At 53.6% G+C, this 14,061-nt stretch overlaps 1 pseudogene; it reads left to right on the top strand.

The window, feature by feature from the left end:
* The first annotated feature begins 320 nt into the window (after window positions 1-320).
* Window positions 321-14,061, top strand: part of LOC139366023 (peripherin-like) — a 30,711-nt pseudogene continuing 16,970 nt past the window's right edge.

Here is a 14,061-nt window from a genome sequence, read left to right as displayed (position 1 = left end):
TACCCAGTTGTTCACAGGTGAAACACTCAACAGCCCTTTGGGAATCCTTTCTATCTTGTAAACACCATCTAGATAAAAAAATAATAATATTGTGACATACTTACTATGGCTGACTTGTCTGCTCCATGTCAAATGTCCAGCTGCTGACGCTAACCCCTGTAGTTAGACCAGTCAGCGGGCTGGGAGAGATCCATTGCCTGGATGAAACACTCCCCCCTCATCTTCATGTATAAAGTCCTCAACCTGGACTCACTATCATCCGTTTGGCTGTGTTAGTTACTGTAGCCCCCGCTTGCAGTACCAGTCCCAGTAAACCAACCATGGCCATGGTGAGAGTGTCTTCCTACCGCCGGCAGTTTGAGGAGGAGCAGTGGAGTCAGAATGGAGGGTCCAACAGAGATTGTGGGGCGGTATGGAGAACACTGTGCACCGAAGATGGTTTACTACAGGAGATGGACTGTATGGACAACACTGTGCACCGAGGATGGTTTACTACAGGAGATGGGCTGTATGGAGAACACTGCACTGAGGATGGTTTACTACAGGAGATGGACTGTATGGAGAACACTGTGCACCGAGGATGGTTTACTACAGGAGATGGACTGTATGGAGAACACTGCACTGAGGATGGTTTACTACAGGAGATGGACTGTATGGAGAACACTGTGCACCAAAGATGGTTTACTACAGGAGATGGACTGTATGGAGAACACTGTGCACCGAGGATGGTTTACTACAGGAGATGGACTGTATGGAGAACACTGCACCACTGCACCGAGGATGGTTTACTACAGGAGATGGGCTGTATGGAGAACAGGATGGTTATGGAGAACACTACAGGATGGTTTACTACAGGAGATGGAGAACACTGTGCACCGAAGATGGTTTACTACAGGGACTGTATGGAGAACACTATGGATGGTTTACTACAGGAGATGGACTGTATGGAGAACACTGTGCACCGAGGATGGTTTACTACAGGAGATGGACTGTATGGAGAACACTATGCACCAAAGATGGTTTACTACAGGAGATGGGCTGTATGGAGAACACTATGCACCAAAGATGGTTTACTACAGGAGATGGGCTGTTTGGAGAACACTGTGCACCGAAGATGGTTTACTACAGGAGATGGACTGTATGGACAACACTATGCACCAAAGATGGTTTACTACAGGAGATGGGCTGTATGGAGAAGACTATGCACCAAAGATGGTTTACTACAGGAGATGGACTGTATGGAGAACACTGCACCGAGGATGGTTTACTACAGGAGATGGGCTGTATGGAGAACACTGCACTGAGGATGGTTTACTACAGGAGATGGACTGTATGGAGAACACTATGCACCGAAGATGGTTTACTACAGGAGATGGACTGTATGGAGAACATTGTGCACCGAGGATGGTTTACTACAGGAGATGGACTCTATGGAGAACACTGTGCACCGAAGATGGTTTACTACAGGAGATGGGCTGTATGGACAACACTATGCACCAAAGATGGTTTACTACAGGAGATGGGCTGTATGGAGAACACTGTGCACCGAAGATGGTTTACTACAGGAGATGGGCTGTATGGAGAACACTGTGCACCAAAGATGGTTTACTACAGGAGATGGGCTGTATGGAGAACACTGTGCACCGAAGATGGTTTACTACAGGAGATGGACTGTATGGAGAACACTGTGCACCGAGGATGGTTTACTACAGGAGATGGACTGTATGGAGAACACTATGCACCAAAGATGGTTTACTACAGGAGATGGGCTGTATGGAGAACACTGCACTGAGGATGGTTTACTACAGGAGATGGGCTGTATGGAGAACACTGTGCACCGAGGATGGTTTACTACAGGAGATGGGCTGTATGGAGAACACTGCACTGAGGATGGTTTACTACAGGAGATGGACTGTATGGAGAACACTGTGCACCGAGGATGGTTTACTACAGGAGATGGGCTGTATGGAGAACACTGCACTGAGGATGGTTTACTACAGGAGATGGACTGTATGGAGAACACTGCACTGAGGATGGTTTACTACAGGAGATGGACTGTATGGAGAACACTGCACCGAGGATGGTTTACTACAGGAGATGGACTGTATGGAGAACACTATGCACCGAGGATGGTTTACTACAGGAGATGGGCTGTATGGACAACACTGCACTGAGGATGGTTTACTACAGGAGATGGACTGTATGGAGAACACTATGCACCGAGGATGGTTTACTACAGGAGATGGGCTGTATGGAGAACACTGTGCACCGAGGATGGTTTACTACAGGAGATGGACTGTAAGGAGGACACTGTGCACCGAGGATGGTTTACTACAGGAGATGGACTGTATGGAGAACACTGCACTGAGGATGGTTTACTACAGGAGATGGACTGTATGGAGAACACTATGCACCGAGGATGGTTTACTACAGGAGATGGGCTGTATGGAGAACACTATGCACCGGGGATGGTTTACTACAGGAGATGGACTGTATGGAGAACACTATGCACCGAAGATGGTTTACTACAGGAGATGGACTGTATGGAGAACACTGCACTGAGGATGGTTTACTACAGGAGATGGACTGTATGGAGAACACTGTGCACCGAGGATGGTTTACTACAGGAGATGGACTGTATGGAGAACACTGCACTGAGGATGGTTTACTACAGGAGATGGACTGTATGGAGAACACTGTGCACCGAAGATGGTTTACTACAGGAGATGGACTGTATGGAGAACACTGTGCACCGAGGATGGTTTACTACAGGAGATGGACTGTATGGAGAACACTATGCACCGAAGATGGTTTACTACAGGAGATGGACTGTATGGAGAACACTGTGCACCGAGGATGGTTTACTACAGGAGATGGACTGTATGGAGAACACTATGCACCGAAGATGGTTTACTACAGGAGATGGACTGTATGGAGAACACTATGCACCGAAGATGGTTTCCTACAGGAGATGGGCTGTATGGACAACACTATGCACCGAAGATGGTTTACTACAGGAGATGGGCTGTATGGAGAACACTGTGCACCGAGGATGGTTTACTACAGGAGATGGGCTGTATGGAGAACACTGCACTGAGGATGGTTTACTACAGGAGATGGACTGTATGGAGAACACTGTGCACCGGGGATGGTTTACTACAGGAGATGGACTGTATGGAGAACACTGTGCACCGAAGATGGTTTACTACAGGAGATGGACTGTATGGAGAACACTGCACCGAGGATGGTTTACTACAGGAGATGGGCTGTATGGAGAACACTGCACTGAGGATGGTTTACTACAGGAGATGGACTGTATGGAGAACACTATGCACCGAAGATGGTTTACTACAGGAGATGGACTGTATGGAGAACATTGTGCACCGAGGATGGTTTACTACAGGAGATGGACTGTATGGAGAACACTGCACTGAGGATGGTTTACTACAGGAGATGGACTGTATGGAGAACACTATGCACCGAAGATGGTTTACTACAGGAGATGGACTGTATGGAGAACATTGTGCACCGAGGATGGTTTACTACAGGAGATGGACTCTATGGAGAACACTGTGCACCGAAGATGGTTTACTACAGGAGATGGGCTGTATGGACAACACTATGCACCGAAGATGGTTTACTACAGGAGATGGGCTGTATGGAGAACACTGTGCACCAAAGATGGTTTACTACAGGAGATGGGCTGTATGGAGAACACTGTGCACCGAAGATGGTTTACTACAGGAGATGGACTGTATGGAGAACACTGTGCACCGAGGATGGTTTACTACAGGAGATGGACTGTATGGAGAACACTATGCACCAAAGATGGTTTACTACAGGAGATGGGCTGTATGGAGAACACTATGCACCAAAGATGGTTTACTACAGGAGATGGGCTGTATGGAGAACACTGTGCACCGAAGATGGTTTACTACAGGAGATGGACTGTATGGACAACACTATGCACCAAAGATGGTTTACTACAGGAGATGGGCTGTATGGAGAACACTGTGCACCAAAGATGGTTTACTACAGGAGATGGACTGTATGGAGAACACTGCACCGAGGATGGTTTACTACAGGAGATGGGCTGTATGGAGAACACTGCACTGAGGATGGTTTACTACAGGAGATGGACTGTATGGAGAACACTATGCACCGAAGATGGTTTACTACAGGAGATGGACTGTATTTAGAACATTGTGCACCGAGGATGGTTTACTACAGGAGATGGACTCTATGGAGAACACTGTGCACCGAAGATGGTTTTCTACAGGAGATGGGCTGTATGGACAACACTATGCACCAAAGATGGTTTACTACAGGAGATGGGCTGTATGGAGAACACTGTGCACCGAAGATGGTTTACTACAGGAGATGGGCTGTATGGAGAACACTGTGCACCAAAGATGGTTTACTACAGGAGATGGGCTGTATGGAGAACACTGTGCACCGAAGATGGTTTACTACAGGAGATGGACTGTATGGAGAACACTGTGCACCGAGGATGGTTTACTACAGGAGATGGACTGTATGGAGAACACTATGCACCAAAGATGGTTTACTACAGGAGATGGGCTGTATGGAGAACACTGCACCGAGGATGGTTTACTACAGGAGATGGGCTGTATGGAGAACACTGCACTGAGGATGGTTTACTACAGGAGATGGGCTGTATGGAGAACACTGTGCACCGAGGATGGTTTACTACAGGAGATGGACTGTATGGAGAACACTGCACCGAGGATGGTTTACTACAGGAGATGGACTGTATGGAGAACACTATGCACCGAGGATGGTTTACTACAGGAGATGGGCTGTATGGACAACACTGCACTGAGGATGGTTTACTACAGGAGATGGACTGTATGGAGAACACTGCACCGAGGATGGTTTACTACAGGAGATGGGCTGTATGGAGAACACTGTGCACCGAGGATGGTTTACTACAGGAGATGGACTGTATGGAGAACACTGTGCACCGAGGATGGTTTACTACAGGAGTTGGACTGTATGGAGAACACTGCACTGAGGATGGTTTACTACAGGAGATGGACTGTATGGAGAACACTGCACTGAGGATGGTTTACTACAGGAGATGGACTGTATGGAGAACACTGTGCACCGAGGATGGTTTACTACAGGAGATGGACTGTATGGAGAACACTGCACCGAGGATGGTTTACTACAGGAGATGGACTGTATGGAGAACACTGTGCACCGAAGATGGTTTACTACAGTAGATGGACTGTATGGAGAACACTGTGCACCGAGGATGGTTTACTACAGGAGATGGACTGTATGGAGAACACTGTGCACCGAGGATGGTTTACTACAGGAGATGGACTGTATGGAGAACACTGTGCACCGAAGATGGTTTACTACAGGAGATGGACTGTATGGAGAACACTATGCACCGAAGATGGTTTCCTACAGGAGATGGGCTGTATGGACAACACTATGCACCGAAGATGGTTTACTACAGGAGATGGGCTGTATGGAGAACACTGCACTGAGGATGGTTTACTACAGGAGATGGACTGTATGGAGAACACTATGCACCGAAGATGGTTTACTACAGGAGATGGACTGTATGGAGAACACTATGCACCGAAGATGGTTTACTACAGGAGATGGACTGTATGGAGAACACTATGCACCGAAGATGGTTTACTACAGGAGATGGACTGTATGGAGAACACTATGCACCGAAGATGGTTTACTACAGGAGATGGACTGTATGGAGAACACTGTGCACCAAAGATGGTTTACTACAGGAGATGGGCTGTATGGACAACACTATGCACCAAAGATGGTTTACTACAGGAGATGGGCTGTATGGACAACACTATGCACCAAAGATGGTTTACTACAGGAGATGGGCTGTATGGAGAACACTGTGCACCGAAGATGGTTTACTGCAGGGTGTCTCAACCTTTTTTATAACAGGCTGGGAAGCTTATTGGTGGACTTCTTCCATTAAACTAGAATGTAGCAGACAACCCTCTGAAGGACCGGGCAGCAACATCTTAGGGACCGTTTCTGGTCCAGTCACCAGAGTTTGAGTGACACTGGTTTACTAGAAGGAGGCTAATGGAAAGAATATGATGTTTGTATTGTGTTGTGCAAATTGGAGATGGGTTGAGACATACAGTACTTGTAAGGTTTATGGTAATTTGTCCGTTTCAGAATTCAACAAAGTTTGAGTTATGACCAGATGTTTGTTTTCTTTCACTGAAGTATGTCTGAGTAAGCTTTGCACTATTTCTATATACATTATAGAAGGTCACTCCGTTTAACATAGTGTTTAGTGTTAGTTACGCCTTGTTCGTCCCAAGGGAAAAGTTTGACAGGTGATGACAAACGCCTTTTGTACTTGCATCAAACAATGAAATCAGGTTACCCCGGGCGGTGTTAATTTACACAGAGCTGATTTGGGAGAGGCAGCTATGCTATTCATTCAAAACTTTTCAGAGATTGCGATCTTGTGGCCCTTGATTTTCAATGTACATGCACAAAACCAACCAATACTTGTGATATTTAACCTATAGGTGTGTGTGTGTGTGTGTGTGTGTGTTGTGGTGTGTGTGTGTGTGTGTGGTGTGCACCCCTCCCACTGGGGTGTGGCTGCTGAGGAGTGTACGTGTGAGAAGCTGGACTTCGTGGCTGCCAAGGCGCTCGACAAGGAGAGTCTGGTCCAATTCACTGAAGACCACAGCGTTATTCTCGCCCTGATCGTTTTGTGGCACTCATCAACATGGTGAAGCCGGGATGGATTCAACCCTCTAAACATTGTCCTACGGTTGTAGGAACATTGTCCTAAGGTTGAGCAAACATTGTTTTGAGATGGACCAATATCATATCACCATATATCCAGTGCAAAACGCTACGATAAATCAAGTGTTTTTCTTGTAGTCAGTCTGTTGTAGTCAGTCTGTTGTAGTCAGTCTGTTGTAGTCAGTCTGTTGTAGTCAGTCTGTTGTAGTCAGTCTGTTGTAGTCAGTCTGTTGTAGTCAGTCTGTTGTAGTCAGTCTGTTGTAGTCAGTCTGTTGTAGTCAGTCTGTTGTAGTCAGTCTGTTGTAGTCAGATGCTCCAAGGAAGCAACCCATTAAATGTAACATACACAGGGTTGTACAATTCCAGTAACTTTCCCCAAAGTCCCATCTTTCTCAGATATCGTGGTTAGAATATACCTGAAATCAGACAGAAATAAGCAAATCATCTGAATCCTCCAACCGGGATGTTTGGAAAACCAGGCAATTTTCTGGACAATTATCAGAATTTTTCAACCCTAACCATGCATGTCATTTCCTGTGTCAAAAAAAACATGCTATATCATTGTACGTGCTGTTTGTGCCCTTTTAGGTGCGCTGCTTTGAGGAGGACAATGACTCTCTGGAGGCCCAGATCTGTGAGCTGCAGGAGAGGCTGGCTGGCCAACAGACCACCTCCCAGCTGTCCCTGAATGCAGCTTGGATGACATGGTGGAGAGACTGCTTAAGGAGAGGGTACATATTAACAATATAGTGGAATGGAGGCATTCAAATCACACTAGGAGCTAGGAAACAGACCGTTACCACTACCTACCAGTGCCAGACTGATATGCCACTGCGTGTCCAGGATTGGAGCCTGTGTGATGTGGAGGAGCTGAGGAGAGAGCTGGACTGTCTGCAGGAGCAGTATGAGCAGACCGTCCAGCAGAGGACACTCATCCGACTGGAGTGGGAGGATGTTGGCCTGGTAATGACCTCACTCCTGCACCCCTGGCGGCCATTTTGGTGTTATTGTTTAGTATGTGTTGATTTGTTGTCTTCGTTTGTTATATATTCTCTAACAATGAGTAGACTTTTAATGTGTGCTACTGTCGATATAGAACATGCATAAAGACATAGATCTAACTTGTGGTAGCTCAACTTCTGTACCCAATCTTCATCTGCAATGAAGTACAATCATCTTCAAAAAGAAAATATTTCGAAATGCAAATAGGCAAAGAAGGGTGGAAAGAAAGATAATTCATCTGAACATTCAGAGGGCCAATATTTGGGAGCGTTAATGCAACTGCACTAAACTATAATAACCACTAGATGGCACTATTGCCACGACTTGCCAACACTGTTTTGTCCTCTCCTATTAAACACATACCAGCTGTGTGTCTCATCATAGCCCAGCAGCTCCTCTGTAGCTCTATAGATCTCTACCCACTTTGTTGAACTGATCATCAGTCCTACAGTCTGGGCCGGCAGCCACAACGCAACCCGAGAACCCCAGTCTTAACAAACCCTACTATCCCATTTCCTCTCATTCCCTCCCTGCCTGCCACATCACACCCCTCTCCAATGTCAGCCCAGATGTGGGAGAAGCTGTTTTCATGTCTCCTTATTGAGTCATTCAGGCTTTTATCCCATACAGATGTAATACAGACAGTAATATAGTCGGAGCAGTAATGCTGCTGGCTGGCTCAGCCTCTGGCTCCGATAGGAAAGCAGCTGGAGTGTGGAGAGAGACTAGAGCCGGTGGGAAAAGGACACAGGCAGGGAGTGGAAAGGAGAAGAGAGATTGAATGTGATTGTGAACCAGTGTTGGAAGCAGCTCCTCGGGAGGAGGCTACTGTCTTTCTCGGAAGACAGACAGGCCGACAGACAGGCCTTGGAAGGGGTCAACAAGGCATGGCTGGGTATTTGAAGTCCAGCCTTGCCATTGGCTATTGATTAAGCTACATTTTGGACAGCTTCCATTGTCTGGTCTGGTCTTGTCTGGTCTGGTCTGGTCTTGTCTGGTCAGCCAATTCTCTGAGTGTTCTTTTGAGCTTGTATCTGGGGCTATGGATACAATGTTTGGTTCAGCAGCAACAACGTGTTGAAGGCTGGAGGAGCTAGCATATTCTAATTCAAAGCAGTAGATGGTGCTATAAAGCATAGCTAACCTTAAGCGACGAGAGGAGAGGAGAAGGGTCATGTAGGGGAGATTTCTTTAGTCTTTACAGTCCACAGTCTGCGAGCGCAAAACTCTCTCCAATTGACAGGCTCATGTTTGCCTAGAGATAACAGCAACAGACCGCCTGCCTCTTGTGTGACATCCATCAGGGCCCCATGTGTTCCAGCAGCCACAGCAGAAAGGTTCCCACCTTGGACCCGTTTTTCATTCAGATGTAAATGCTAGCACCAGGAGTAATTGAATTCATCACCAATTAATCAGGCACTTAAAAAGGGCTGGATGAGCTAAAAGCTAATTAGCTCTCTCCATCCCCCCCTCTTCTCTGCATTGCAGTGTCTAGCTTGCTACCTGCTGGCTGAATGAATAGAGTGTGTCATGGTTCTTATGTGCTGAATTTCAAATAGAACCTAGCCCCTTCTTCTTACCTCTTACCCCCTAGGCACTCATGTAGATATTAAAGGATTGGATTGGTGTAAGCCAGTGTTTTCCACTACTGGTCAAGGGGACATATGTTTGTTTTTGCCTAGCACCAATACACCTGATTAAACTAAAGACTTTATGACGAGTTGATTAGTTGAATCAAGTGTCTTATTGCTCCCCTTTGGGTCCCCAGAACCAGGATTGGTAAATACTAGTGTAAGCAATATTGTGAAAATGCCATCCAGCCTATCAGAAGACAAGCTGGAGCTTTCAACATATTGTTAACACCTATCCAAACAAGTTTGATCTAAACAAGTGCATAGTGGGTAGGGACTACGGGTTTAGTTGGAACAACTAATAGTGTTTGTGGTTTTCTGATGAGCGCTGTTGGTTTTCTATTGATCTAGCTCTCTGCTGCGAGGGGGGGGAGGGAGGGAGGGCGAGCGAGGGGGGAGGGAGGGAGGGCGAGCGAGGGAGGGAGGGAGAGGGGGAGGGCGAGCGAGCGGGGAGGGCGAGCGAGGGAGGGAGGGCGAGGGGAGGGAGGGAGGGCGAGGGGAGGGAGGGAGAGCGAGGGGAGGGAGGGAGAGCGAGGGGAGGGAGGGAGAGCGAGCGAGGGAGGGAGGGCGAGGGGAGGGAGAGCGAGCGAGGAGGGGTGGGAGAGCGAGCGAGGGGGGAGGGAGAGCGGGTGAAGGGGGGAGGGAGGGAGGGAGAGCGAGAGAGGTGGAGGGAGGGAGAGCGAGCGAGCGAGAGAGGCGGAGGGAGAGCGAGGCGGAGGGAGGGAGAGCGAGAGAGGAAGGGGGGGAGCGAGGGTGAGCGAGCGGGAGGATGAGCGAAAGGAGGGAGAGCGAGGCAGAGGGAGGGAGAGCGAGGCAGAGGGAGGGAGAGCGAGGCGGAGGGAGGACAAGCGAGGCGGAGGGAGGGAGAGCGGGTGAAGGAGAGGGAGGGAGAGAGAGGCGGAGGGAGGACAAGCGAGGCGGAGGGAGGGAGAGCTGGGGAGGGAGGGAGAGCTGGGGAGGGAGGGAGAGCGAGCGAGGCGGAGGGAGAGCGAGGGGGGAGAGAGGGAGAGCGGGTGAAGGGGAGGAAGTGAGAGGGAGGGAGAGCGGGAGGGAGGGAGAGCGAGAGGGAGGGAGAGCGAACGAGAGGCGGAGGGAGGGGGGGAGAGCGAGGGTGAGCGAGCGGGAGGGTGAGCGAAAGGAGGGAGAGCGAGGCAGAGGGAGGGAGAGCGAGGGAGAGCGAGGCAGAGGGAGGACAAGCGAGTCGGAGGGAGGGAGAGCTGGGGAGGGAGAGCGAGCGAGGGGGGGAGGGAGGGAGGGAGGGAGAGCGGGTGAAGGGGATGGAGGGAGGGAGGGAGAGCGAGAGGGAGGGTTGGAGGGAGGAAGAGAGAGAGCGAGAGGGGAGGGGAGAGCGAGGGTGAGCGAGCGGGAGGGAGAGCGAGGCAAAGGGAGGGAGAGCGAGGCAAAGGGAAGACAAGCGAGGCAGAGGGAGGGAGAGCTGGGGAGGGGGTGGGAGGCATAGGGAGAGCGAGGGGGGCAGGGAGGGAGAGCGGGTGAAGGGGAGGAAGAGAGAGAGAGGGAGGGAGAGCGAGAGGGAGGGAGGGAGGGAGAGCGAGAGGGAGAGCGAGCGAGAGAGGCGGAGGGAGGGAGAGCGATAGGGGAGAGGGGTGAGCGAAAGGAGGGAGCGCGAGAGAGGCGGAGGGAGGGGGGTGAGCGAGCGGGAGGGTGAGCGAGGGGGAGGGTGAGCGAAAGGAGGGAGAGCGAGGCAGAGGGAGGAGGAGGGAGGGGGAGCTGGGGAGGGGGAGGGCGAGCGAGAGAGGCAGATGGAGGGAGAGCGAGCGAGAGAGGCGGAGGGAGAGCGAGCGAGAGAGACGGAGGGAGAGCGAGCGAGAGAGGCGGAGGGAGGGAGGGAGAGCGAGCGAGAGAAACGGAGGGGGGAGGGAGAGCGAGAGAGACGGAGGGAGAGCGAGCGAGACGGAGGGAGGGAGGGAGAGCGAGCGAGACGGAGGGAGGGAGAGCGAGCGAGACGGAGGGAGGGAGAGCGAGCGAGAGAGACGGAGGGAGGGAGAGCGAGCGAGAGAGACGGAGAGAGGGAGGGAGAGCGAGCGAGAGAGACGGAGGGAGGGAGGGAGAGCGAGCGAGAGAGAGGGAGGGAGAGCGAGCGAGAGAGACGGAGGGAGGGAGAGCGAGCGAGAGAGACGGAGAGCGAGCGAGAGAGACGGAGGGAGAGCGAGCGAGAGAGACGGAGGGAGGGAGAGCGAGCGAGAGAGACGGAGGGAGGGAGGGAGAGCGAGAGAGACGGAGGGAAGGAGAGCGAGCGAGAGAGACGGAGGGAAGGAGAGCGAGGGAGAGCGAGCGAGAGAGACGGAGGGAGGGAGGGAGAGCGAGCGAGAGAGACGGAGGGAGGGAGGGAGAGCGAGCGAGAGAGACGGAGGGAGAGCGAGCGAGAGAGACGGAGGGAGAGCGAGCGAGAGAGACGGAGGGAGAGCGAGCGAGAGAGACGGAGGGAGGGAGGGAGAGCGAGAGAGACGGAGGGAAGGAGAGCGAGCGAGAGAGACGGAGGGAAGGAGAGCGAGCGAGAGAGACGGAGGGAGAGCTGGGGAGGGAGGGAGGAAGGGAGAGAGCGAGCGAGGCGGAGGGAGGGAGAGAGAGGCGGAGGGAGGGGGAGCTGGGGAGGGAGGGGGAGCTGGGGAGGGAGGGAGAGAGCGAGCAAGGCGGGGAGCTGGGGAGGGGGAGGGGGAGCTGGGGAGGGGGAGGGCGAGCGAGAGAGGCGGAGGGAGGGAGAGCGAGCGAGAGAGACGGAGGGAGAGCGAGCGAGAGAGACGGAGGGAGGGAGGGAGGGAGAGCGAGCGAGAGAAACGGAGGGGGGAGGGAGAGCGAGCGAGAGAGACGGAGGGAGAGCGAGCGAGACGGAGGGAGGGAGAGCGAGCGAGACGGAGGGAGGGAGAGCGAGCGAGACGGAGGGAGGGAGGGAGAGCGAGCGAGCGAGCGAGAGAGACGGAGGGAGGGAGAGCGAGCGAGAGAGACGGAGAGAGGGAGGGAGAGCGAGCGAGAGAGACGGAGGGAGGGAGGGAGAGCGAGCGAGAGAGACGGAGGGAGAGCGAGCGAGAGAGACGGAGGGAGAGCGAGCGAGAGAGACGGAGGGAGAGCGAGCGAGAGAGACGGAGGGAGAGCGAGCGAGAGAGACGGAGGGAGAGCGAGCGAGAGAGACGGAGGGAGGGAGGGAGAGCGAGAGAGACGGAGGGAAGGAGAGCGAGCGAGAGAGACGGAGGGAAGGAGAGCGAGCGAGAGAGACGGAGGGAGAGCTAGGGAGGGAGGGAGGGAGGAAGGGAGAGAGCGAGCGAGGCGGAGGGAGGGAGGGAGAGAGAGGCGGAGGGAGGGGGAGCTGGGGAGGGAGGGGGAGCTGGGGAGGGAGGGAGGGAGGGAGAGAGCGAGCAAGGCGGAGGGAGGGAGAGCGAGGCGGAGGGAGGGGGAGGGAGAGCGAGGCAGAGGGAGGGAGAGAGAGCTGGGGAGGGAGAGCGAGCAAGGGGTGTGAGAGCTGGGGAGGCGGAGGGGGGGTGAGCAGGGCGGAGGGAGGGAGATCTGGGGAGGGAGAGCGAGCAGGAGGCAGAGAGAGGGAGGGCGAGCGAGCATGAGGGAGAGAGTGAGGGCGAGCGAGCAGGAGGCGGAGGGAGGGAGAGCGAGGCGGAGGGAGGGAGAGCGAGGCGGAGGGAGGGAGAGCGAGGGGGAGCGAGGAGGAGGGAGGGAGAGCTGGGGAGAGTGAGCGTGGGGGAGGGAGGGCGAGCGGGAGGGTGAACGAAAGGAGGGAGAGCGAGGCAGAGGGAGGGAGAGCGAGGCAGAGGGGGGGTGAGCGAAAGGAGGGAGAGCGAGGCAGAGGGAGGGAGAGCGAGGCAGAGGGAGGGAGAGCGGGGGAGGGGGAGCTGGGGAGGGGGAGGGAGAGTGAGCGAGGCATAGGGAGAGTGAGCGAGGCATAGGGAGAGTGAGCGAGGTGTAGGGAGAGCGAGAGGGAGGGAGAGCGGGAGGGAGAGAGAGAGAGGACGGAGGGAGAGCGAGCGAGCGAAAGAGGCGGAGGGAGGGAGAGCGAGGCGGAGGGAGGGAGAGCGAGGCGGAGGGGGGGTGAGCAAGGGTGAGCGAGCGGGAGGGTGAGCGAGCGGGAGGGTGAGCGAAAGGAGGGTGAGCGAAAGGAGGGAGAGCGAGGCAGAGGGAGGGAGAGCGAGGCGGGAGGAGGGAGGGAGAGCGAGGCGGGAGGAGGGAGGGAGAGCGAGGCGGGAGGGAGGGAGAGCGAGGCGGAGGGGGGGTGAGCAAGGGTGAGCAAGCGGGAGGGTGAGCGAGCGGGAGGGTGAGCGAAAGGAGGGAGGGAGAGCGAGGCAGAGGGAGGGAGGGAGAGCGAGGCAGAGGGAGGGAGGGAGAGCGAGGCGGGAGGGAGGGAGAGCGAGGCAGAGGGAGAGCGAGGCAGAGGGGGGAGGTGAGCAAGGGTGAGCGAGCGGGAGGGTGAGCGAAAGGAGGGAGAGCGAGGCAGAGGGAGGGAGAGCGAGGCAGAGGGAGGGAGAGCGAGGCGGAGGGAGCAGGAGCTGGGGAGGCGGAGGCGGAGGGAGAGCGAGCGAGGGGTAGGGAGAGCGAGAGGGAAGGGGGAGGGAGAGCCAGAGGGAGAGCGAGCGTGCGAGAGAGGCGGAGGGAGGGAGAGCGAGAGAGGCGGAGGGAGGGAGAGCGA

This window comes from Oncorhynchus clarkii, chromosome 14 (assembly GCF_045791955.1).
Source record: "Oncorhynchus clarkii lewisi isolate Uvic-CL-2024 chromosome 14, UVic_Ocla_1.0, whole genome shotgun sequence".
NCBI lineage: Eukaryota > Metazoa > Chordata > Actinopteri > Salmoniformes > Salmonidae > Oncorhynchus > Oncorhynchus clarkii.
Note: the sequence above shows the minus strand (reverse complement) of the source record. Positions and strands in the feature narration are given on the sequence as shown.